Here is a 25,426-nt window from a genome sequence, read left to right as displayed (position 1 = left end):
ACTACAAACTGTTTGAGGCTGGCTGGGGTTAAGCACAGACCTGAGACACATTTTAATCTAAGCTGCCCATCAGGAAACTGATGGAAAATAGTTCAACACTGGTATCGCACACTGCCTGATCTCACTCTCCAAGTAATCGTATGCAGTATAAACACGGACATAGACCTGATGGGCTGAATGGCCTGTTTCTGTGCTGTAAATTCTATGTTATTCTGTGTAATTGTTGATTTATTTTGTGGCGGAGCCACTGAATGACTCTGGGCAACTGTATATAATTCCCTTTAATGATGTTCTAACACCAGCCTAAGCCTGTACCATTGTGTTAGACATTACTGTGTTTTGTATATAATGTTTGTATGTACGGGGTGTGGCCCCTTTAAGAGCGCGGGAAAACGCGGGCAAAAGCGATGACGTCACATCGCAAACCACGTGACTGTCCGGGCAGTCCTCATGGAATCTCCATCTTGTTAAGACCTGTTTTCGTGGTTCTCCTGTATCGATCTCAACAAACTGTTTGAACTCGTTTAGTCTTACATTAAAGACCTGTTTGATTGATCTCCTGAGTCGACCTCAGTTATTGGTTAGGAACTCGTCAATTCCTACAATTTCCCCATATTCTGGACTCTGGAGTGGCCCATTTTGTGAAACTGATGAAGTGGAGGAGGGAATGGTGAGCTGTTAGCACAAAGCTGGCTAAAGGGGCAATAAGCTGATTGCCCACAGTCTGCATGGTCAGATCATTTCAATAATTACCTTAAGATCCTGACGTCATTTTGAGTTTGTGACAGTAGCTGGTGTAATGTGGAATGCGAGAAAATTGGTGCAGCTCAAATTTAAAGGGATGCACCTCCTTAATGGCAGGTGATCTTATACGGGAAGTGAAAGTAATTTCAACCTCACCCTCCCAGCAGGAAACTGGTGAGATCGGATTGGCCACCGGAGGTTGTGGTGGTGAGTGGGGAAGGGGTTGTAGTGACTGGGAATGAGGTTGCTGCTGCGTGGGGAATGGGTTGGGCTGAGTGGGGACGGGGTTGTGGTGAGTGGGCAAGGGGTTGAGTTGAGTGGGCAAGGGGTTGTGGTGAGTGGACAAGGGGTTGTGGTGAGTGGGCAAGGGGTTGTGGTGAGTGGACAAGGGGTTGTGGTGAGTGGGCAAGGGGTTGTGGCGAGTGAGAAGTGGGTGTGGCAAGAGGGGAATGGGTTGTGGTGACTGGGAATGAGGTTGCTGCTGAGTGGGGAAGGGGTTGTGGTGAGTGGGCAAGGGGTTGAGTTGAGTGGGCAAGGGGTTGTGGTGAGTGGGCAAGGGGTTCTGGTGAGTGAGAAGTGGGTGTGGCAAGAGGGGAATGGGTTGTGGTGAATGGTGAAGGGGTTGTGGTGAGTGGGGAAAGGGTTGTGGTGAGCGGGGAAAGGGTTGTGTTGAGTGAGGAAGGAGTTGTGGAGGTGAGTGGGTGATGAAAACTCGATGAAGTGTTGAGAAGTCTCAGAACCAAAATGTTGTGTGGTAGGGTGGATTCTTCAGATTTTGGTGAGTGGGGAGAATGGACAAGGCTAGTGGGATGAGCGGAGACCTGCGATCTGGAAAAATCTGCGCCCTTTCCTGAGGGCTCCCGGGACGCACATGCTTCTGCTCCTGGGCCTCACCAAACTCCAAGGGCTAGATTTTCAGGGAGCCGTCAGGCGGGGTTTCAGGCGTGTGGGGGGGGGAAATCCCGACTTTGGGGGTCCCGCCACCATCCCGCCCAAAACCCTGCCCCACGTAAGTTTCAGGGGCGGCGGGTACCCACCCCGCACTGGGACCCGCCGAAACCAGGCGGGAAGGGATTAGTGCCAATTAACTGCCTGTTAACAGGTAGTTAACAGGCAGCTTTTAGCCTAATCCCTATTTTGAGGGGTTTCGTGTGGGTTTCCCGACACCTCCAAACCACGCCAGGTTGGCGCGGCGGGCCGTCGGGTTGAATGAGTTGGAGGGGTCGCGATGTCGGCGCTCAGGTGAGTGATGGGTGCATGAGTGTAAAGGTAAGTGTGTTTGGTGTGCCTAAAGTGTGTAAAGAACTTTTACTTACCTTTACTTACCTTAACAGCCTTTCTTCCTGTAGGCGTCGGGAGCGCATCAGTCAGCCGGAACTTAAAGCTGAACGGCTGCGATCTGTCAAAAGTGACAGCCTGCAGCTTTTAGTGCTGCTGAGATTTCTAACTGAGTCTGCGTAAAAGGACTCAGCTTAGAAATCAGACTGTCAGTGTTTCACAGCTTCAAACAGCTGTGAGACACTGATATTTCATCTGTCAGAAATCCTGACAGATGAAATTGCAGTCTGTGACGTCACCTGTTGCCGGGTGGCCCTTAATTACATAAGAACATAAGAAATAGGAGCAGGAGTAGGCCAATCGGCCCCTCGAGCCTGCTCCGCCATTCAATAAAATCATGGCTGATCTGATCCTAACCGCCAATCCACTATCACAGAACCATCTCCTGAATCTAACAGAATTAGACACACGAAATAGGAGCAGGATCAGGCTACACGGCCCCTGGGCCCGCTCCGCTACCCACAGGGCCATGGCCGATCCGAACCTAGACTCATGTCCAAATTCCTGCCCGCTCCCCGTAACCCTTAATTCCCTTTACTTCTAGGAAACTGTCTATTTCTGTTTTAAATTTATGTAATGATGTAGCTTCTACAGCTTTTTGGGGCAGCATATTCCATGGACCTACCACCCTCTGAGTGAAGTAGTTCCTCCTCATCTCAGTTTTGAAAGAGCAGCCCCTTATTCTAAGACTATGCCCCCTAGTTCTAGTTTCACCCATCATCGGGAACATCCTCCCCGCATCCACCCGATCCAACCCCTTCACAATCTTATATGTTTCAATAAGATCGCCTCTCATTCTTCTGAACTCCAATGAGTAGAGTCCCAATCTACGCAACCTCTCCTCATATGTCCATCCCCTCATCCCCGGGATTAACCGAGTGAACCTTCTTTGTACTGACTCGAGAGCAAGTATGTCCTTTCTTAAGTATGGACACCAAAACTGTACGCAGTATTCCAGGTGCGGTCTCACCAATACCTTGTACAACTGAAGCAATACCTCCCTATTTTTATATTCTATCCCCCTAGCAATGAAAGCCAACATTCCATTGGCCTTCTTAATCACTTGCTGCACCTGCATACTAACCTTTTGAGTTTCGTGCACCAGGACCCCCAGATCCCTTTGTACTTCAGTACTTTCCAGTTTCTTGCCATTAAGATAATAACTTGCTCTACGATTTTTCCTGCCAAAGTGCATAACCTCACACTTTCCAGTATTGTATTCCATCTGCCAAATCTCTGCCCACTTACTTAGCCTGTCTATGTCCCCTTGCAGGTTTTTTATGTCCTCCTCACTCACTACATTCCCTCCCATCTTAGTATCATCTGCAAACTTTGATATGTTACACTCGGTCCCCTCCTCCAAATCGTTAATATAGATTGTAAAGAGTTGGGGACCCAGCACTGACCTCTGCAGAACACCACTAGTTACTGATTGCCAGTCCGAGAATGAACCATTTATCCTAACTCTCTGCCTTCTGTTAGATAGCCAATCCTCTATCTATGCCAGAATATTACCCCCAATCCCGTGATTTTTTATCTTAAGCAATAATCTTTTGTGTGGCACCTTGTCAAATGCCTTTTGGAAGTCTAAATACACTACGTCCACTGGTTCCCCTTTATCCACCCTATATGTTACTTCCTCAAAGAACTCCAGCAAATTTGTCAAACATGACTTCCCCTTCATAAAACCATGCTGACTTTGTCCTATTAAATTATGATTATCCAAATGTCCTGTTACTGTCTCCTTAATAATGGACTCCAAAATTTTACCTACCACAGATGTTAGGCTAACCGGTCTATAGTTTCCAGCCTTCTGTCTACTGCCCTTTTTAAATAAGGGTGTTACATTAGCAGTTTTCCAGTCTGCCGGGACTATTGCCGAGTCCAGGGAGTTTTGGAAAATTATTACCAATGCATCCACAATCCCTACCGCCACTTTCCTCAAGACCCTAGGATGTAAGCCATCAGGTCCAGGTGATTTATCCGCCTTGAGTCCCATTATTTTACCGAGTACCACTTCCTTAGTGATTTTGATCGTGTTTAGCTCCTCCCCCCCTTTAGCCCCCTGTTTGTCCAGCGTTGGGATATTCTTAGTGTCTTCTACTGTAAAGACTGATATAAAATATTCATTCAGTGTTTTTGCCATCTCCATATTTCCCACCATTAATTTCCCAGTCTCATCCTCTAAGGGACCAACATTTACTTTAGCCACCCTTTTTCTTTTTGCTGAGCCCCGCTGGACGGGCTTAACAAGGTCAATCAAGGGAAAATCGCGCGGATTGGCCGGACATCGAAGTAGGCGGGTCAGAAACCCGAAAGGGGAAGTCCCGACTTCTTCCCGACAGGTTCGACAAAATCGACCCCCAAGTGTGCAGGGCCCACATATCTCAGGGGCGCATGTAGTTCGCAGCGCCCCTGGGATCACGTGGGCCATGGGGAGCCAATCACAGAAGACCTGTCAAATATATGAATGGAGATCAATGAAAAAACATCACATTTTTAAAATGACTTGAAATTACAATAAATTAAGTATTTTAAACAAAAATTAATTATTTTTTTCAAAACATTAAAAGTATTTTACGGGGCTAAAAATAAACTTACCTTTTTTAAAGTATTTTTAAATGATAAATCAGTGAAAAACTTAATTTTTAAACTTTTTTCAACTCTTATCCTGGTAAAAGCAGATCTTACACCTGCTTTTACCAGGCATAAGAATTGTAAGGGTTTTCTGCGGGCGGAGAGTCTCCAAAAAGTGGAACTATCCGCCCGCAGAGGCCCTTCTCCCGGGCAGGCGTCCGATCTGTCAAGACCATTCTTGACAGATCGGAAATGCCAGTTTTCAGCGCATGCGCTGTGCATGCCTGAAACCGGTATTTCCGATGTCCCTACGGGTGGGTACACAGCGCGTACACACCCGTAGGGATCGGAATATCCGGGCTATTATGTATTAGGAAGAAACATAGGAACGGAGTAGGCCATTCAGGTCCCTGAGCCTGTTCCACCATTCAAATGGATCATGGCTGATGTTTCTCAACTCGATCAACCCTCTTTGGTTCCGTAACCCTTAACACCCTTGCCCAACAAAAATCTATCAATCTCAGCTTTGAAGTTTTCAATTGACCCACAGCCTCAACAAATTTTGGGCGAGAGAGTTCCAGATTTCCACTACCCTTTGTGTAAAGATGTGCTTCCTGCCCCGTTGCTCACCCCTCCCAAATGCTTGCCAGCTAAGCCGCCTGACTTAATTAGGGCTCATTTTATATGAACTTTCCATTACTGTACCCTAGGCTGCCGATATTTTCTAATCCAAATCCGGGAACACATAGGGTGGGAGCGCAGCAAACTAGCCAGGATGGAAAATGTAGGTTGTGCAGTGTAGCGAGGCAAATTTTTTAGCAGCCTGTATTTTAACAGTTGCACACATACACTAAAAATGCAAAACAAATGGGCATATAATTACCGCAGATGTGACGTCACACTATTGAAATGCACTCAGACACTGTTTATAAATAATACAATAACACTGTTCGGGATCGTCAGTATTTTGTACCCACTGTCTGTACGGCCTATTCATAAAATCTTTCTTCATATCACTGCCCATGTCATTTATTTTTCACAGATTTATTAATGATTGCTGCGCTATCTCCATGTTTAAAGAATCCCGGCATGGCCACTTTGTTGCTTCTGCCAGTGGAATATACATAAAGATTAACCTCCATCAACCACAACTAGTCTCTGACGGTATGCCCTGTTCCTATCTTTTGTTTGCACACTGATGACCACAAAGTACAACCAAGCAGCATCCACCCGTTAGTTCCAAGCTTTCTGGAGACTGCCTGACACACACCTCTACCTCTCCACCGCCTCTCTCAACACTTCCACTGCCTTTGTGTTGTCAGATTGCTCATCTGACATCCAATCCTGGATGAGCCAATAATTCCTCCAGTTAAACATTGGGAACACCTAAGCCAGTGTTTTCAGTCCCACCACACACTCTGATGCTTGGCCATTGATTCCTTCTCTATTCTGGCCATTATCTCAGGTTGAACCAAAAGGTTTGCCACCACAGCCTCCCTGAACTGAACTTCCAACTCCATAATCCCATCACAAAGACCGCCCACTTCCACCTCCTGCTCATTGCCCATCTCTGCTCCTGCTTCAGCCCACCTTCCCTCTAAAAGCTGAGGGTTTTCAGCTTTCAGAATTTTCTCCAGTGTATGTATTATGGAAATTCTAATGTTCTCACCAACAACACCTGGAAGGAGCTCACAGACTTGTTTGTCACAAAGATTAAGACCATCTGTTCATCTGCCTCTGCCACATCCCCCAATCCCCTTGTCCACCAGCTCAAACTTCTCCCAAGGCTCCCCTGTGCCCTAGCCCTTTCTCTAGTTTCTCCCTTACTTTCTGCTCTATCTAGGTGAATGAGACCAAGTTCCTGGCTCCCTTAATCCCATTCCCACTAAACTGTTGGCCACTAATGTACTACAAGTGTATATTTCAGTATCACTGCACACAAGCTAAAATCAAAGATGAAAGGGGCTAAAAAGCGAATCTGTGGGCTTTAAAGATTGATTAGATAAGATTTTTAAAAATCTACATAATCTAGAAATTTGAAACAAAAAAAACAGCTCAATCAGCATCTATGAAAATAAATCTATTTTTTGGGACCAGAGTTCTTTAGAACTAGGGGATGAATAAAGCATGTGAATTAGTAAGAACACAAGGTATCCAAGTACTAAAAAGATACTGGTTAAATATCTTAAATTTGGCCCGCTGTATTTGCTCCATTCTTTCACAAGTACACCACCCACTAGCCCTCCGTCTTTCACTGGATAATCCCGCCTCTGCCCACACTTTATTCGTCTAATTTATTTATGAATGTAGATGCAGCTCAATTTCCCCCTGCTTTCATTGGTCAGTTCCGCCATCAAACATTAGTCACCGGGGTTTGATGACATGATGGGCGGCGCCTCCAGCACATCACGACCAAGGTTGTTGAAACATCAGCCGTATCTGCGATAACTAATTTATAATATGTTGTTTTTGGACGTAACTAATGGGGTGAAATTTTAAATTTATTTTCCAAATCTGTAGGCCAGGGTTCTTGTTTATTACCTGAAACTATTATACATTTAATCACTGAACATTTGATTCGGGACTAGTTTCCAGAACTGGGGACCCTTCCGGGGACATTGTTTGCCCGGGGACACAGTACCTAATCCGGGGACTGTCCCTGGAAAACGGGGTCGTATGGCCACCCTACTGTACCCGCTGCCCTGTACACCTCCTCTCTGGTTTCTTTCAACAATGTCTTATAGATGCCTTCTGATGCATGGAGTGTTAGGGGCTGTTCCTCCCCAGCTGCTAATGATAGCAAGTAAGAGGGGAGACGATTAACACTAAGCCAATAACCCACTTACATCACTCCAGGATTACCTGGGCCTTCCCCAAAGGGGAGCTCGGCCTGCTAGCGTTCCCATGGCAACGAGGCAGCAGGGTTCCTAGCTCTTCAGTCCCATTTCCCCGTCCTAGTTTTATTCACTGTGACTATTCCTGTTCAATCTGAAGGGAAATCTCACTGTTAAACCATTTTAATTCTTGGGGTAATTCTCAGCTAAGGATTCCTTCTTTCATTTACTCACAGCCTGAAGTCACTCTTTCTCTTCCATGATATTGTGAAGAAGAATTATCTCTTCGGTTATAATTTGATGAATTTAAGGCTTGAATTCTGTAAACAAACAGTTATTGATATCCACAGATTCGGATCAATTTACAAACTGAATTCTGGAAACAAATTGTTTTGAGCGCTACAGATCCTCATGAGTTTCGAAACTGAGTTGCGTTAACAAACTATTTTGGTCTCCAGAGACTCTAAAGACTTTGGTAAGCTTTAAGCAAACTTGCCTCTTACTTGTCGAGAGCTTTTCAGCATCTGCACTTCAGCTACTGGTGAAACCCACCTCCCTCTGTGTTGCCATGGTTTTCACTGTGATGTCATGTGACATAACCTGCTCAGTTATAATGTGGAGGGTGATGCAGGCCTGAATTTGAAGCCCATATAAGGACTACAAGCTGTTTGAGGCTGGCTGGGGTTAAGCACAGACCTGAGATACATTGGGGGCAATTTTAATTGAAGCCGGCTGTTGAATCCGTGAATCTTTAGGTAGTGTGTCCTTCAAATAATCGACAGAGACTGCAGAGGAACAATCAACAGGTGTTTACTGGATGAGGGTTGCTCTAAAACTAAACAGCACAGATCCCTACTCAGGGTTATATACAGGTGTGGTCACTGCCGGTACTACAGTATACAGGAGCTGTAAAAAGTAGTTCTCCCCTTAAAGGCACATACACTACAATTCCTCCCCTTTTAGATTAACAGTACCATAACATTCATTTAACAATTAACACTTTTAACATGCAACATTAACTGAAAATAGTCCATTTATAAATTCAGTCTTTGGGGCGGCTTCCTGGTCCTTTCTGGATAGTGCCTTTCCTGAGTGTCTTGCTCTTGGTGCGGAGGCGATTCTGGCCCCCTGTCGTCGGTTGGTTCATCAGCTTCCGATACTACTGTTTCTGGGGTAGATGCTACCTGTATGTTGGGATCATTACTAGGTACGCGAGACATGGGGTTGACTCGTTCCTGTGACGCTAGGATCTGGTCGACATGGCGTCTCACAATGTTCTCCCCAACATTCACTGTGTACATTAGTGGCCCCTGCCGTGTGCATATCGTTCCTGGTTGCCATTTCTCTGTTCGGTAGTCGCGGGCCAAGACTGGTTGCCCTACATTGAAGCGCCTTGTCGGCTTCTCATTGATGTGCTGGAATTGCTTATTCTCAACATTTCTTCATACACTTGGTCTGAGCAAATCCAGACGAGATCTCAACCTTCGGTTAAAGAACATCATGGCCGGGGTCTGGTTGGTAACTGCATGTGTCGCATTTCTGTAGGCTAAGAGGAAATTGTCCTTGTGCTGCAGTGGAATGTCGTCATCGCACATGGCCCTTACGGCCTTTTTAAAGGTTTGTACGAACCTCTCAGCCAATCCATTTGTGGCTGGATGATACGGGGCGGATGTGTAATGCCTTACCCCATTCCTTTTCATAAATTTCTGAAACTCTTCGGACACAAACTGTGGTCTCTTATCAGAGCAAATCTGCTCTGGCAAGCCGTTCCTGGCAAATATGGTCCGTAGGACTGCAATCGTTTTCTCCGTGGTGGTGGAGGACATTTTGATCACCTCAGGCCATTTCGAGTGCGCATCCACTGCTATTAAGAACATTGAGTCCATGAATGGACCAGCAAAATCAATATGCACCCGTTGCCATGGAGAGGAGGGCCACTCCCATGGGTGTAGAGGGGCATGTGGTGGTGCATTTTGGACCTTCTGGCATCCTGAGCAGCTCTTTGTCAGGTCCTCGATTTGCTGATCGATCCCCGGCCACCACACATAAGCCCTAGCAAGGCTTTTCATTTTCACCCCTCCCAGATGGCCTTCATGAAGCTCATTGAGCACTCTCTCCCTTAACTTGGGTGGAATTACCACTCGGGATCCACACATCAAGGTCCCCTGGCATACTGACAGCTGTTCTCTTCTGGACGAGAATGCTGGCAACAGTGCGTCTCCATGTGTTGGCCATCCCTTCACCGTCAAATCATATACCCGAGACAGTGTCGGGTCATTTCGGGTCTCCTTATCTATATCCGCGTTAGTTACTGGCAAGCGTTCAATTATAGTCGAATAAAATATTTCGACAGGGTCCACTGCTGGTGCTTCCTCCGCAGTAGGCAGTGGCAGGCGTGATAGCCCATCAGCGTTTCCATGCTGTTTCGTGCCCTTATACTCTATTTCATATTGGTTCGCCCCTAGGAAAAGGGACCATCTTTGTAGCCGTTGCGCAGTCATCACCGGAACACCCTTGAACTTCTGCCCGTGCAGATAGTGGTTGAACTTTTTCACTCCCCACACTAGGCTGAGGGCCTCCCTGTCAATCTGGGCATAGTTACGCTCGGCTGAGGTTAGTGACCGAGATGCAAAGGCTACTGGCCTCTCCAAGCCATCCGGGAATTTGTGCGACAGCACCGCCCCAATACCATAGGGTGATGCATCACACGCCAACCGAATTGGTAGTGCTGGGTTGAAATGAGCCAACACCTCTTTTGATGTGATCAATTCTTTGCACTTCTGGAAAGCTCATTTACATTCGTCATTCCACTTCCAAGGTACCCCCATTTGCAGTAGGGTGTTCAGTGGGTGTAGTAACTTAGACAAATTCGGCAAGAACTTATGGCAGTAGTTCACCAGCCCGAGGAACGACCTCAGTTGTGACACATTTTCCGGTGCTGGAGCCTTGACTACTGCCTCAATCTTTTCAGGGGACTTATGTAACCCCTCTTCATCAATAACGTGGCCACAATACGAGATCTGCTTCTGGAAAAACTCGCATTTGTGGCGATTAGCTCGGAGCCCATATTCCTTCAATCTAGTGAGCACCTGCTCCAGGTTGGCAAGGTGATCACTGTCATTTTCGCCCGTGACCAGGATGTCATCCAAATAACACTGGGTCCCTGGAATCCCTTGCAGGACTTGATCCATTGCCCTTTGTCAAATAGCCGGAGCTGATGCTACCCCGAACACCAGCCGGTTGTATTGGTAGAGACCTTTGTGAGTGTTGGTCATGAGGTACTGTTTCGAGGCTTCTTCTACCTCCATTTGCAGGTACGCCTGGGCCAGATCAATCTTAGTGAAGCGTTTTCCTCCAGATAGCGAGGCAAAAATATCTTCAATCCTCGGAAGCGGATATTGTACCGTGTGAAGGACTGGGTTCACTGTCACCTTAAAGTCCCCACAGATGTGAATCTTCTTTGGTTCCCCAGGCATATTACTCAACGACCTCTTCATTCCAGGAACGATGGGTGTAGCCCACTTGCTCCAGTCCACTTTGGACAGTACTCCAGAACGTTCCAAACCTTCCAACTCTGCTTCGACGGCTGGGCGGATCGCATAAGGCACCGGTCTGGTCTTAAAAAACTTTGGGCTTGCATTTTCCTCTATTTTGATCATCGCTGTTATGCCTTTTAGTGTTCCGAGTCCCTCATGGAACACATCTTGTGCGTCAGTTAGCATTTTTGACAGTCATCCAGGCGTGACATCGTCATCCTTTTTGGCATCTACCGTCAGTGCTTGTATGGCATGCCAATCTAACTGTATCTTCCGGATCCATTCACGTCCTAGTAGTGGTGGTCCTCCATCTGGCAATACATATAAGTCCATTTTTGGTGTTTTCTTGCCGTTGTATATCACGTTCACCCTTATTTTTCCTTTGGGGTAGACTTTTTGCCTCGTGTACGTCTTCAAGATAATCTCTGTATCTCTCTAGGGTATATGTGAGAATAGCCGCTTGTAGTCCCTTTGGTTTATGACTGTTAGGGCTGATCCTGTGTCCAATTCCATTTTCACTTGGACTCCGTCTATCTTGAGCGTGACCCAGATAGTTTGGTGATCCTCCATTTTGGTTACATTATGTAGTTTCAGACAACCCAGCTCCTTGCTTCCGGAGTCTGTATCACTTTTCTGTTCGTCTGAACTACTCTCCGTCACCTTATGTACCTTTTTGTACTTCTCCTGTGGAGGTTTCTTGCTGCTGGTTTTCTTTCCCAACCTGCAGACTCTTATTATGTGTCCTTTTCCACACTGTCTGCACACTTGGTCCTTGAACCAACAATCCTTATGGTCGTGTGTTGTTCTGCTGCAGCGATAACACTTCACTGCTCCATATGACATTTCATTTGTGCCATATTCTTGCGGTCTCCGTTATATCTCTGCAGCGCCCCGTGCGGCTGCCTCATGTGATACTGCCATGTTGAAAGCCTTGTCCAGCGTAAGATCCTTTTCTGATAGAAGCCGTTTCTGGGTTCCTTCACTTTGAAGCCCACACACAAACTTGTCCCTTAAAGTATCTGCTAGTCCCGTTCCAAACTGGCAGTGTTTCGATAGCTTGCGCAGTTCCGTTAAATACTCAGCATTACTTTCATCTTTATGCTGGTTCCTTTTGTGAAACTTAAATCTTTCTGCTATCAGCAGCGGTGTGGGGTTTAAGTGGTCCTGTAGGATTGCCACTATGCTTTCAAAATCCTTTTCCACTGGCTTCTCTGGGGTGACTAGGTTTCGCAGTAAGCCGTACGTTTTTGCACCCATGGAATTCAACAATACCAGTGCTTTCCTGGCATCTGGCACTTCATTCGCTTTGCAGTACACCTCTATGCGTTCTACATATGTCGCCCAATCTTCGACTTCATTGTCGAACACTGTGACCCTGCCACTCTTCTGCATCCCTGGGTGTGGTTAGACTGGCTAAAAATGGCGTCTCCCGCGCTCTCCCTTCTTCTCCGCTGGCTCAAAATGGCGTCTCCCGCGCTCTCCCTTCTTCTCCGCTGGCTCAAAATGGCGTCTCCCGCGCTCTCCCTTCTTCTCCGCTGGCTCAAAATGGCATCTCCCGTGCTTCCCTTTCTTCCCCCATGGACGCTGCTCAGCCCTTGAACACCGGCCGCGCTCTGCGCGTTTTCCTGCGCGCTTCTCTCGTTGACGCCGCTCGGTCTTCAACCCCGGCTGCGCCCTGCGCGCTTCACCTTCTCTCGTTGACGCCGCTCGGTCTTCAACCCCGGCTGCGCCCTGTGCATTTTACCCTCTCTCTTACCCGTCGACGCTGCTCGGCCTTTTTCTGTGCTGTCGGTCGGCTCCCGCCGCCGCTGTCCGGGAAGGGTCTGCGCCGTACCTGCTGCCAGCCCGCTGCGCTGGATCGTCGCGGCTGGAGAACCAAGCCCAGCTCTCCACAGCCTCCTCTGCCTGCTCAAGTCCTCTCAGGATGGTCGACGCCCGCACTGATGGAATCGGCCTTCTTCTGCAGAGTTGCAGGTAGGTTCGAATCACCTCGTCGCCAATGTTGAATCCGTGAATCTTTAGGTAGTGTGTACTTCAAATAATCGACAGAGACTGCAGAGGAACAATCAACAGGTGTTTACTGGATGAGGGTTGCTCTAAAACTAAACAGTACAGATCCCTACTCAGGGTTATATACAGGTGTGGTCACTGCCGGTACTACAGTATACAGGAGCTGTAAAAAGTAGTTCTCCCCTTAAAGGCACATACACTACACCGGCCATCAGGAAACTGTCAGGAAATATTGCAACACTGGTTTCACACCCCACCCAATCTCACTCTCCATTGAAGTCATCATGTGGAGCATAAACAACTGAATAGACCTGATGAGCTGAATGACCTTTTCTGTAAATTCTATGTAATTGTTGATTCATTTCCCCATATCCTGGACTTTGGAGTGGCCCAATTTGTGAAACTGATGAAGTGGAGGAGGGAATGGTGAGCTGTTAGCACAAAGCTGGCTAAAGGGGCATTAAGCTGACAGTCTGCATGGTCAGCTCATTTCAATAATTACCATAAGATCCTGACATTGTTTTGAGTTTGTGACAGTAGCTGGTGTAATGCAGAATTCAAAAAAGTTGGCTGCAGCTCAAATTTAAAGGGATGCACCTCCTTCATGGCAGGTGATCTTATATGGGAAGAGGGGGTCAATTTTAATATCACCCTCCCAGCGGGAAACTGATCCGATCAGATTGGCCACCAACGCTTCTGGTTGTGAATGGCGAAGAGGTTATGGTGAGTGGGAAATGGGTGGTGGTGAGTGGAGAAGGGGTTGTGGTGAGTGGGGAGGGGGTTATGTTGAGTGGGGAAGGGGTTATGTTGAGTGGGGAAGGGGTTATGTTGAGTGGGGAAGGGGTTATGTTGAGTGGTGAAGGGGTTGTGGTGAGTGGGGAAGGGGTTATGTTGAGTGGTGAAGGGGTTGTGGTGAGTGGGGAAGGGGTTGTGTTGAGTGGGGAAGGGGTTGTGGGGGTGCATGTGTGGTGAAAACTCGATGAAGTGTTGAAAAGGCTCAGAACTAAAAGGTTGTGTGATGGGGTGGGTTTTCCAGAATTTGGTGAGAGGGAAGCATGGTCGAGGCTAATGGGATGAGTAAGGAAGAGAGAGACTTAGGGCTAGAAATTCAGTAGGCTTTGCGCCCAGTTTTCGCCCAAAGAGGGCTTTTGCGCCACTTGCTGAGCTTTCGCCGATATTCAGCGCTGCGGTAATGGCGGCGTTAGCCAGTAGCGCTGCGCCGCCACCGATGACGTCATCGGTGTGCGCAGTGCCCCGCTACCGCCCCGCTACCGGCCCGACCGCCATATTGAATTGCGGCCGCCTCTTCCGCAGCGGCCGCAAACAGCGATCAGAAAACGGGGCCGTACTGTAGCGTTAGTGGGGCGAGTTAAGGCGGAGGTGCGGCCGGCCGCTTTTTCGGCGGCTGCCTGCCCGCACCTCCTTCCCCGGCCTCCTCCACCCCCCCCCCCCCCCACGGCATTGCCGGCTGTTTTCCGGGAGCCCGACACTTCTCCGTGGTGCCGGGCTCATTTGCCGGCACTAGCGAGTGGCGATCTCGCTGTTGCAGGCACCTCCCCCTTAAGAGAGGGAGGAAGGCCTGCAGTACCGCAGCCTGCCGCTCCGCAGTGGGTGGCGCTGCGGCACCTAGCGCGCCGATATTCGGTTTCAGCGCCCCACCCGTGTCAGCACTTCCTGCCCCATTGCTCACCCATCCCAAGTGCTTGCCAGCTTGCCGGCCGGCCTGTGCAGGGTTGCTTTCTGCTCCACCTCTTACCCACCCATCGACCCGTAGAACCCACGCACTTACCAACCCCACCTGTCTCTACACCCACAGTGCCTGCAAACCTGCTGCCCGACCCCAGAGCTTTCTTCCACTGGTATATGTGAGGCCTCACCAGGGCCTGGTGTCTCACAAAACCGATCCCCACACATCTCACAAATGCTCTTTCGTTCCTAATTTTTAATCCAATTCCTTCCCTCGTTCCACCTTCCACCCTGAATTCCAATAGATATTCCTTTAATTAGGGCTCATTTTATATGAACCTTCCATTACTGTACCCACTGTCCTGCACACCACATCTCTGATTTCTTTCAACAATGTCTTATAGATGTATTCTGATGCATGGAGATTGAGGTGCTGATTCTCCCCGGCTGCTAATAATATTAAGAGTGGAGACCATTAACACTGGGCCAATGACCTATTTACATCACTCCAGGATTACCTGAGTCTTCCCCAAAGAGACGGACCTGGGCCTGGGCCTGGACCTCAGCCTGCTCGTGTTCCTATGGAAACAAGGAAGCAGGGAGGCATTCCTGGCTCAACACATTGGTTTTTCTGTCCTAGTTTTATTTGCTGTGACTCTGCCTGTTCAATTTGAAGGGAAATCTCACGGTTTAACTATTTTAATTCTTGGAGTAATTCTCAACTAAGGATTCCTTCTTGTGTTTACTCACAGTCTGAGGTCACTCTTTGCCTCCTCAATCACTTTTCCCTGATATTGTGAAGAATAATTATTCCTATGGTTATAATTTGATGAATTTAAGAACTAAATTCTGAAAACAAAAAGTTTTTGATCTCCACAGATTCGGATCAATTTACAAACTGAATTCTGGAAACAAATGGTTTTGGGCACCACAGATCCTGATGAGTTTAAAAACTGAGTTGTGTTAACAAACAATTTTGATCTCCAGACATTTTAAAGACTTTGGTAAGCTTTAAGCAAACTTACCCCTTACTTGTCGAGAGCTTTTCAGCATCTGCACCTCAGCTACTGGTGAAACCCACTTCCCTCTGGGTTGCCATGGTTTTTCCTGTGATGTCATGTGACATAACCTCCTCAGTTACAATGTGGAGGGGTGATGTAGGCCTGAGGTTGAGAACTTATATAAGGACTGCAAGCTGTTTGAGGCTGGCTGAGGTTAAGCACAGACCTGAGATATATTGGGGGAAATTTTAATCTAAGTCGCCCGTTAGGATGCGGTCAGGAAATATTGCAACGTTGGTTTCGCACCCCACCTGATCTCACTTTCCATTGAATTCACCGTGTGGAGCATAAACACTGGCATAGACCTGATGGGCTGAATGGCCTGTCTCTGTGCTGTAAATTCTATGTAATTCTATGTAAATGTTGTTTCATTTACCCATGTCCTGCACTCTGGAGTGGCCCATTTTGTGAAACTGATGAAGTGGAGGGGGAACTGGTGAGCTGTTAGTGCAAAGTTGACAAAAGGTGCATTAAGTTGATTGCCCACAGTCTGCATGGTCAGCTCATTTCAATAATTACCACAGGATCATGGCATAATTTTGGGTTTGTAACAGTAGCTGGTGTAATGCGGAATGAGAAAAAGTTGGCTACAGCTCAAATTTAAAGGGATGGACCTCCTTAATGGCAGGTGATCTTATACGGAAAGAGGGAGTAATTTTAACCTCACCCTCCCATCAGGAAGCTGATGCAATCAGATCGGCCACCAGGGGTTGTGGTGGTGAGTGGGGAAGATGTTGTGGTGCCTGTGGAAGGGGTTGTGTTGAGTGGGGAATGGGTTGTGTTGAGTGGGGAAAGGGTTGTGTTGAGTGGGAAAGAGTTTGTGGTGCCTGTGTAAGGGGTTGTGGTGAGTGGGGAATGGGTTGTGTTGAGTGGGGAAAGGGTTGTGTTGAGTGGGGAAGAGGTTGTGGTGCCTGTGGAAGGGGTTGTGGTGAGTGGGGAATGGGTTGTGTTGAGTGGGGAAAGGGTTGTGTTGAGTGGGAAAGAGGTTGTGGAGGTGAGTGGGTGGTGAAAACTGAATGAAGTGTTGAAAAGTCTCAGAACTAAAAGGGTGTGTGGTGGAGTGGGGTCTTCAGAATTTGGTGAGTGGGGAACACAGCCAAGGCTAGTGGGATGAGCTTTGAGTAAGAAAGAGAGAGACTTAAAGAAAGACGTGCATTTATATAGCACCTTTCACGACCATCGGACGTCTCAAAGCGCTTTAAAACCAATGAAGTATTATTGAAGTGTAGTCACTGATGTAATGTAAAGCAGGTACGAAAATGAGAATGGCGAGGGAAAATGAGTAGGTCAGGAAATGATGAAAGACTTCAGTTACGTGGAGAGACTAGAAAAACTGAGCCTGTTCTCCTTAGAGCAGAGAAGGTTGTGGGCAGATCTGAAACAGGTGCTCAAAATCTTGATGGGATTTGATAGAGTAAATAAGGAGAAACTGTTTCACTAGATCCTACATAACTACTTCTACATGCATCACCTACTTAAAGTGCTTCTTGGCCTCCCCTCCCGTGTCAGTGCTTCCTGCCCCGTTGCTCACCCATCTCCCAAGTGCTTGCCAGCTTGCCCGCCTGCCTGTGCAGAGTTGCTTTCTGGCCCACCTCTTACCCACTGTAACATTTGCATATTGAATTAACATTGGCCCGCAGGCATCTGTAAGGAATACCTATTATATTCACATGTGATCACATGCTGAGTTGTCATTGGCCTGCAGGCATCTGTAAGGACTACTATTGTTTTGATGACCCAGGCTAGGGGTCCTAATGCCAGGCTTTTCCCCATGGTGCTGTATGAGTAAGATCACAGACCTAATGCTTATTAAAAGAGTTAAACGGTAATACTCCGTTGTCCTGCAAGTTATTATTTTTATACAAAGTGTGTAAAACAAGACATGGTGTCAGAACAGGGATTGAAAATGGACATAGTTGGAGCTCCCTTGCCTCGAATCGATTGGGGATCTTTGAGCTTACCTGTAGAATGGCGCAAGTTCAAGCAACACGTGGAGTTGATGTTCTCGGGTCCGCTGAAAAGCAAAGGGGAGGAAGAAAGATGCAGCTACCTACTCCTGTGAATCGGAGAAAAAGGAAGAGACATTTTTAAAACATGGGCCCAGAAATTCGGGTCCCAACGCGTGAGTACGGACGGAGTACTCACGCGTGGACCCGATGGAAGTGCCGGAATCTTGCATGCACTACGCATGCACGGGAAACCAGCACTTCCGATCCTCTGAACCAAGGGGTTCAGAGGTCGAACGCGTGCACACGGGAGTCTGCGCGTGCGCGTTGAACTTCCTTTTTTTTTTCAGGTTTTAACATGCGGGTAAGTCTGTACATTTTAGAAATGTAAAAAGCAGCCGTAAGGACTTCATTTTCAAAGGTAAGTGGTCAATTATTTAAAATTAAAACATTTTTTCCACAGGTTTTTTACTTTTAAATACTTTAAAGCAAGGTAAGTTTATTTTCAGCCCCGTTTTTTTATAAAATTATTTTTTTCAAAATTTTAAATTTTTGTTTAAAATGGTTATTTAATGTCATTGAAAGTTTATTTAAAAAGTGTGATTTTTTAAAAAATTTATTTGAAGGTGAAGTACAGTTTTACAGCCTCAGCATTTATACATTTTGACAAGTCTATCTGTCAAGACTTATGAATGGAGCATTCCCTGCTCCGATTGGCTGCCTGTTGCTCACGTGATCTCAGGGGACGCTTCGCACTAACTACGCCCCTGGGACACGCCAGCATAGCGCGCCAGCCTCTGGGACAGGCCTCGGAGAGGAATTCCACGCAGGCCAAGAGGTCAACTGCTGGCACGCTAGGTAAGTGTAGGTCGGGGGCTTGCACCCGCGGGAAGCCCCGGACCCAAATTTCTGGGCCATGGTCTCTCACCGCGGATGAAGCAAAGGTACTGAAAAGTTATTTTGACCATTTTGAATCATATGTGATGCCCAAGACAAATACGATATTCGCCAGGTACAAGTTTCAGGAGAAAGTACAAGGAGTTAGTGAGTCGTTTGAACAGTTCATGACTGAGTTAAAACTGCTGGTAAAAGACTGTGAATATGCAGATAAAGATGAGATGGTCAGAGACCGCATCGTGTTTGGAATACATTCAGCTAAAGTGAGAGAGAAACTTTTGACTGTTGGGTCCGGACTAATGCTGGACAAAATTATGGACATAGCTAGATCGCACGAGATAACCCAAGCACAGTTGAAAACCATAACCGGCACCACGAACAGCTCACGTGAACAGACAGTGCATGCAGTTAATAGACACACACCAAAGAACACCGCCCAGAGAGCGTGTTTCAGAACAGAAAGAACAGAGAGAGTTCTAAAAATGAGCGACACAGACATAAAACGCTTCAAAAACTGTGCATATTGTGTAAACCAGATGCATGGGGAAAAGGAGTACTGCCCTGCCAAATGAAGGCAATGTGCTAAATGTGGTAAACGGAACCACTTTGCTAAAGTTTGCAGGATTGTTTTTGGAAAAACAGTACACACAGTGAGTGACAGCCAAATGCCAGATAGAGAGCCAAATGCAGAGGAACTGTTTATTGATTCTGTGTCACAGAAAAAACAGATTTCAGAGACTGAGCAAGCCTTTGCAGTTATTGAGATAACAAAACAGGGCACAGAGCTTAGGTTTAAACTAGACACTGGAGCTCAGGTTAATGTAATTCCTCTGAGTGAGTATCACACCTTGAAGGATGAGTGTGAGCTACAGCCCACCTCATGCAGACTGACCAGCTATGGGGGTGAGCAGCTCATTATAAAAGGCACATGCGTGATGAAATGCAAGTACAAAGAAAGCGACATGATGTTGGACTTTTACATTGTTGACACTTGAGCACCTCCAGTGCTAGGTCTAAAGGTATGTTTAGACATGGACCTCGTCAAGCTAGTGCTATCATTGACAGCACCAGTTGAGAAGCAGACAGTCATGGAGGAGTTTGCTGATGTTTTCAAAGGAATCGGACTATTCCCAGGTGAATGCACTATTCACCTTGAACCAGCAGCAACTCCTGTGGTTTGCCCACCGAGAAGGATACCCTTGCTCTACGTAGTCGCCTGAAGGAGGAGCTGCAGAGCATGGAGAATACAGGAATCATCGTCCCGGAAACAGAACCGACAGAGTGGGTCAACGCGTTAGTAGTGGTTGAGAAACCACGTACAGGCAAGCTCAGAGTCTGTCTCGACCCCAGAGATTTGAACAAGGCTATCAAACGCCCTCACTACCCTCTACCAATGCTAGATGACATCACACCCAAGCTAGTGGGAGCACGTTACTTCAGTGTAATGGACGCATGATCAGGATACTGGACTATCAAGCTCACGGAAGAGTCATCTAAGCTAACAACGTTCAACACACCATTTGGACGCTACCGATTTCTGCGTTTACCATTTGGTCTTATCTCAGCTCAGGATGAATTCCAGCGGAAGATTGACGAAACCTATGAAGGCCTCGACGGAGTAGTCGCAATCATAGACGACATCCTCATCTATGGCAGGAATAGAGAGGAACATGGCAGGAACCTCCGTGCGATGCTACAAAGATCACGGAAGAAAGGTATCCGGCTCAACCCCGAGAAAAACATAATCGGATCGACCAAGATCAGTTATTTCAGGCATCGCCTCTCAACTGATGGCATTAAGCCGGATCCAGAGAAAATCTCCGCCGTCAAGAAGATGGAGCCGCCGAAGAACCGCGCAGAGCTAGAGACAGTACTAGGCATGGTTAACTACTTAGCCAAGTTTGCCCCGAGCCTCTCCGAAATCAACGCACCCAAGCATCAGTTGCTCAAACAATCCAATGAGTTCCTGTGGGACAAACAACATGACACAGCATTTCAGAAAATGAAAGACCTAATCACCAGAGAACCAGGACCAGTTCTTGCCTACTTCGACCCCAACAAAGAGCTCAGACTACAAGTGGACGCGTCAAAGTACGGACTAGGCGCAGTATTACTGCAAGAAGGAAAGCCCATCGGCTAAGCCTCCAGATCTCTCACAGACAGTGAAATCAACTATGCTCAAATCGAGAAAGAGCTATATGCAATTCTGTTTGGATGTAAGCATTTCCACCAGTACGTCTATGGCCGACAAGTCATTGTGGAATCCAACCACAAGCCCCTCGAGTCAATCATGAGGAAACCACTAGCCGCAGCCCCACCAAGGCTACAGAGAATGATCCTTCAGCTACAGAAGTACGACTTCACAATCATTCACCGTCCAGGCAAAGACATTCCTGTCGCAGACACGCTTTCCAGAAAGTCTCTTAGCTACCAGGACAGCAGCCTCAGTGAAGGCATGGATGTGCAGGTGCACATGGTGTACAACAGCTTACCTGGGAGTGGCTCAAAACTGAAGGAGATCCGAGCAGGAACAGAGAAAGATGCACAACTCACACTGCTGAGCAAAGTCATACATGAAGGATGGCCTGAGGAAAGGAGGAAATGCCCTCAGAGCATATCTGAATTCTGGAACCACAGAGATGAACTGTCACAAATCAACAGAATCGTCTTCAAAGGGGAGAAAATCATCATTCCTACCAGTCTCAGAGAAGAGATGTTGACAAAAATTCATGCTGGACATATGGGCATGGAAAAATGCAAACAAAAAGCATGTGACATTATGTTTTGGCCCGGAATGTGCAAACACATTGAGGACATTGTCGGAAAATGTTCCATTTGTCTAGAACGCCGCCCATCAAATGTCAAAGAGCCCATGATACCTCACCGTATCCCAGACAGGCCCTGGCAGGTCGCGGCAACGGATCTGTTCACATGGAACAACGAGGACTACATAGTGGCTGTTGATTACTACAGCAGATTTTTTGAACTCGACAAGCTTCACAGCACCACATCTGCAGCTGTGATCCAGAAGCTAAAGGCAGCCTTTGCCAGGCATGGCATGGTAGAGACTTTAGTCTTAGACAATGGCCCCCAATACAAATCAAAAGAGTTCGAGTCGTTTGCCAAGGCATGGGATTTCACACATGTCACATCAAGCCCACATTACCCTCAAAGTAATGGCCTTGCTGAAAAAACTGTCCAGATTGCAAAAACACTCATGGACAAAGCCAAAGTGGACAAAAGAGACCCCTCCATCAGTCTCCTTGAGTACCGCAACACTCCGGTTGACAACTTCAAGTCACCAGCATAGCTGTTGATGAGCCGCAGACTTTGCTCAATCCTTCCAAGCACCAACCAGCAGCTGCAGCCAGAGGTCGTCAGCTGCAAGCAAGTGCATGCAAAACGTGTACAGAGACAGCAACACCAAAAGAGATACTATGACAGGTCAGCTAGACTACTGCCGCCGCTGCACAATGGAGAATCCATCAGAATCCAGGAGCATGACTACTGGAAGCCAGCAGTCATCATCCAGCCAGCTGACACTGAGCGATCGTATCATGTCCGCACCCCAGAAGGACAGGTGTACCGCCGCAATCGCAGGCACCTCCTGAACACCAAGGAACAACACCGTCATTCCGACGAGAGGATCAGTTCAACAGAGTGTGATGAACAGAGCAATACACAAAACACATCATACTTACCTGAACCTAAACCTGAACCTGAATTGTTGACCGATTCAGGAGCATGCTCAGTTCCATACCACACAAGGTCAGGACGAGAGGTCAAGCCTAGAGTTACCCTTGACTTGTGAACTGTCAAAGGGTGTAGGCAGATCGCTGCCCTAAAAAAAAACTGTACATCGTTATTGAAACGTTGAGATGTTTTCAGTGCTAGTTAAATGCTAAGTTTACTTATATGTTTATGCTACCGAGAACATTATGTAAAAGAAAGGTTTAAAAGTAATGCATAACATTTTGCTTTTAAAAGGGGATGTAACATTTGCATATTGAATTATCATTGGCCCGCAGGCATCTGTAAGGAATACCTATTATATTCACATGTGATCACATGCTGATTTGTCATTGGCCTGCAGACATCTGTAAGGACTACTATTGTTTTGAAGACCCAGGCTAGGGGTCCTAATGTCAGGCTTTTCCCCATGGTGCTGTATGAGTAAGATCACAGACCTAATGCTTATTAAAAGAGTTAAACTGTAATACTCTGTTGTCCTGCAAGTTATTATTTTTATACAAAGTGTGTAAAACAAGACACCCACCAATCGACCCACAGAACCCGTGCACTTACCAATCCACCCACAGTGCCTACCAACCTCCCTGCATGCCCGACCCCAGAGCTTTTTTCACCAGTATATGTGAGGTCTTACTAGGTCCTGGTGGCTCCCAAAATCGACCCCCCACATAAATGCTCTTTCTTTCCTAGTTTTAAATCCAATTCCTTCTGTTGTTCTGCCGTTTACCCTGAATTCCAATAGATATTCCTTTAATTAAGGTTCATTTTCTATGAACCTTCCATTACTGTACCCACTGCCCTGTACACCTCCTCTCTGATTTCTTTCAACAACGTCTTAGTGCCTTGTGACGCATAGAGATTAAGGAGCTGATTCTCCCCGGCTGCTAATGATAGGAAGTAAGAGGGAAGATGATTAACACTGAGCCAATGACCCATTTACATCACTCCAGGATTCACCAAAGAGGCAGACCTGGGCCTGGAACTCGGCCTACTAGCATTCCCATGGAAATGAGGCAGCAGGAGGCATTCCTGGCTCTTCAGTCCCATTTCCCTGTCCTAGTTTTATTTGCTATGACTCTGCCTGTTCAATCTGAAGGGAAATCTCACTGTTAAACCATTTTAATTCTTGGGGTAATTCTCAACTAAGGATTCATTCTTTTGTTTACTCACAGCTTGATGTCACTCTTTGTCTCCTCGATGACTTTTCCCTGATATTGCCAAGAAGAATTATCTCTTCATTTATAATTTGATGAATTTAAAAACTAAATTCTGTTTTTCAGCATCTGCACTTCAGCTACTGGTGAAACCCACGTCCCTCTGTGTTGCCATGGTTTTCACTGATGTCATGTGACATAACCTGCTCGGTTATAACATGGAGGGGTGATGCCGGCCCGGGGTTGAGAGCCCATATAAGGACTGCAAGCTGTTTGAGGCTGGCTGGGGTTAAGCACAGACCAGAGATACGTTGGGGGAAATTTTAATAAGTTGCCCATCAGGATGCGGACGGGAAATATTGCAATGCTAGTTTCTCACCCTGCCTGATCTCACTTTCCATTGAATTCATCGAGTGGAGCATAAACACTGGCATGGACCTGATGGGCTGAATGGCCTTTTCTGTGCTGTAAATTCTATGTAATTCTCTGTCAATGTTGTTATATTTCCCCACATCCTGGACTCTGGAGTGGCCCATTTTGTGAAACTGATGAAGTAGAGGAGGGGCTGGTGAGCTGTTAGTGCAAAGCTGACAAAAGGTGCATTAAGCTGATTGCCCACAGTCTGCTTGGCCAGCTCATTTCAATAATTACCATAAGATCATGGCATCATTTTGAGTTTGTAACAGTAGCTCATGTAATGCAGAATGAGAAACATTTGGCTGCTGCTCAAATTTAAAGGGATGCACCTCCTTCATAGCTGGTGATCTTATAGGGGAAGAGGGGCTAATTTTAACCTCACCCTCTCATCAGGAAGCTGAGGCAATCAGATCGGCCACCAGAGGTTGTGGTGGTGAGTGGGGAAGAGGTTGTGGTGCCTGTGGAAGGGGTTGTGGTGTGTGGGGAAGAGGTTGTGGTGAGTGGGGAAGGGGTTGTGGAGGTGAGTGTGTGGTGAAAACTGGATGAAGTGTTGAAAAGTCTCAGGACTAAAAGGTTGTGTGGTGGATTGGGGTCTTCAAAATTTGGTGAGTGGTGAGCACGGACGAAGCTAGTGGGATGAGCCTTGAGTAAAAAAGAGAGACTTAAAGCAGTTATGAAGATGAGAATGGCGAGGGAAATTGAGTAGATCAGGAAATGATGGAAGACTTCAGTTATGTGGAGAGACAAGAGAAACTGGGCCTGTTCTCCCTAGAGCAGAGGAGATTGTGCGCAGATCTGATACAGGTGTTCAAAATCTTGATGGGTTTTGATAGAGTAAATAAGGAGAAACTGTTTCCAATGGCAGATGGGTCAGTTACCAGAGGATACAGATTTAACGTCATTGGCAAAAGAACCAGAGGTGACCTATGGTAACACTTTATATGCAGTGAGTTGTTGTGATCTGGCATGGACTGCCTGAAAGAGTGATGGAAGTTGATTCAAGAATAAAATTCAAAAGGGAATTGGATAAAAACTTGAAGGGGGAAATTTGCAGGGCTATGGGGAAAGAACGGGGGAGTGGGATTACATGGATAGTTCTTTCAAAGAGCCAGCACAGCCATGATGGGCCAAATGCCCTCCTTCTATGTTGTATGATTCTATCGTTCTATGTGTTGCTCAACTAATGTGGCTATCCTGAGGGCTCCTACATCCATCACTTACTTCAGGTGCTTCCTGGGCTCCCCACCCGTGTCAGTGCTTCCTGCCCCATTGCTCACCCATCCCAAGTGCTTGCCAGCTTGCCCGCCCACCTGTGCAGAGTTGCTTTCTGCCCCACCTCTTACCTACCCATCGACCCGCAGAACCCACACACTTACCAACCCCACTTGTCTCTCCACCCACAGTGCCTGCATGCCCGACCCCAGAGCTATGTTCCAGTAGTATATGTGAGGCCTCACCACGGCCTGGTGTCTCCCT

The 25,426-nt window shown here is 47.0% G+C and overlaps 1 pseudogene; it reads right to left on the bottom strand.

The window, feature by feature from the left end:
- Nucleotides 1-15,844, bottom strand: part of LOC147104606 (uncharacterized) — a 66,569-nt pseudogene extending 50,725 nt beyond the window's left edge.
- Nucleotides 15,845-25,426: the final 9,582 nt, after the last annotated feature.

This window comes from Somniosus microcephalus, chromosome 19 (assembly GCF_052327205.1).
Source record: "Somniosus microcephalus isolate GS21.2 chromosome 19, FLI_Smic_1.0, whole genome shotgun sequence".
Taxonomy (NCBI): Eukaryota; Metazoa; Chordata; class Chondrichthyes; order Squaliformes; family Somniosidae; genus Somniosus; species Somniosus microcephalus.
Note: the sequence above shows the minus strand (reverse complement) of the source record. Positions and strands in the feature narration are given on the sequence as shown.